The sequence below is a fragment of the Somniosus microcephalus genome, unplaced genomic scaffold (assembly GCF_052327205.1).
Source record: "Somniosus microcephalus isolate GS21.2 unplaced genomic scaffold, FLI_Smic_1.0 unresolved_chr7, whole genome shotgun sequence".
Lineage (NCBI taxonomy): Eukaryota > Metazoa > Chordata > Chondrichthyes > Squaliformes > Somniosidae > Somniosus > Somniosus microcephalus.
In genome coordinates this window covers 42,180,263-42,181,748 of record NW_028225185.1, presented here as the reverse complement: position 1 = coordinate 42,181,748, position 1,486 = coordinate 42,180,263, and positions in this window count along the sequence as shown.

The window sequence follows — 1,486 nt, the reverse complement described above, 5'->3', positions numbered from 1 at the left end:
ACACCTAATTAGTAACCAGCAAGGCTCTGGTGACCTTGCTCCGTCAGCTGATGAACATACAAGGTCTCGACGCACAAGATAATGACAGACCGTGCAGACTCACTCCACGGCGCCCCCTGCTGGGCAGAGCATGCACCCGCGGCGTGACGAGCAACTGTTTACATACAGAATCTCTATTCTAAATACTTGCGCGGGCGATTACAACACCGAAATCAAAAGCGTGGCAAGGGGGAAGGGGGACAGGAAAGCCGCGCATGCGCAAGATCGTTTGACAACGCAGTCAAGTTCTTTTGCAGCATGGCCTCCGAGGGATGATTACCCACCATACCCGACTCCCCCACCGACAATGCTGCCGACGCACTACCTTGCTGCCAAGTCCCCCGGTGCGGGGGAACCTCTCGGCCACCGGGAATCACAATCTCCAGACTCGCGCCTCCCCCACCCCCGTCTTCTTTCCCCAGTGGGTTGATCTCATTAATCAGGAACCTGACAAGTGGAAACTCCTGGCCAGCACCCACCTCCCGCCCAGCCGAGCTCGGGTCAAAGGCGAGCGGAGTGATGTAGTCACCAGGCTGGGGGGTGGGGGGGGGGGGGGGTCCCAACTCCAGCTGCGTGAACTCTCGGCAACAACCACCACCACCCCCCCCCCCTCCCCAAACCGGGCAGGGAGCTGGAATTTTTTCGTTTCTAAATCCAGCTCGGCCCTTGGGCTGCCGGACCAGATGTCCCTCTTGGCCGGGAGCCCGGTTTAGAAAGAGAGAGAGAGAGCACGCCAGAGAGAGAAACCCAACAGGTTCTTTAAACGTCAGAGAAAGCACGACTTGCTTTGGCTGCCCGCTGTTCTGCATCATGGGCCGGTCTCGCCCCGTGCTTGAATGTTAGCAAGAGGCGCAGTCGAGAGCAAGAATTAATTGTGTGTGAGTGAGTGAGAGTGTGTGTGCGCATATCTATAAGAAAATCAATCAATCAATCCAACAGCTTTCTGCTCGGAGACTGTCCCGTACACAATTTGGGGGACGGGGGGGGGGGGGGGGGGGAGACGGTGCGGGGCACTCCGGGGTGACACCTCCCACCACCCCAAACGGGATGAAACTGAGCCCAACTTTAAAAAAATAATAAAACGCGACACGTTCACACATACATACAGATAAAAGAAAGTAATGAGCGTTTTCGAAGGGGTCGAAATCGCAGCAGACGATCTGCGCAGCCCCGCTATCTCGGAGTCATGCTCTCTCCCCCCCCGCCTCCCCCCGTGTGCGCCCCGCCAGTGTGGGCCAGCGTACAAGCGGCCACCCCCCGCCCTCGGAGATGCTGTTTCTTTTCCTCCTCTCCGCAGACGGATGGAGACACTGCGAGCAGAACAAAAAAACACGCCGCTGACAGCAGGGCTCGGAATTAGCACTGCTCCAGTGAGCCATGACCGCTGGATCTTCCAGCAGGATCCGTGACAGTGGGAGGGACCCACTGGCCCTTGCCCAGTAAACAT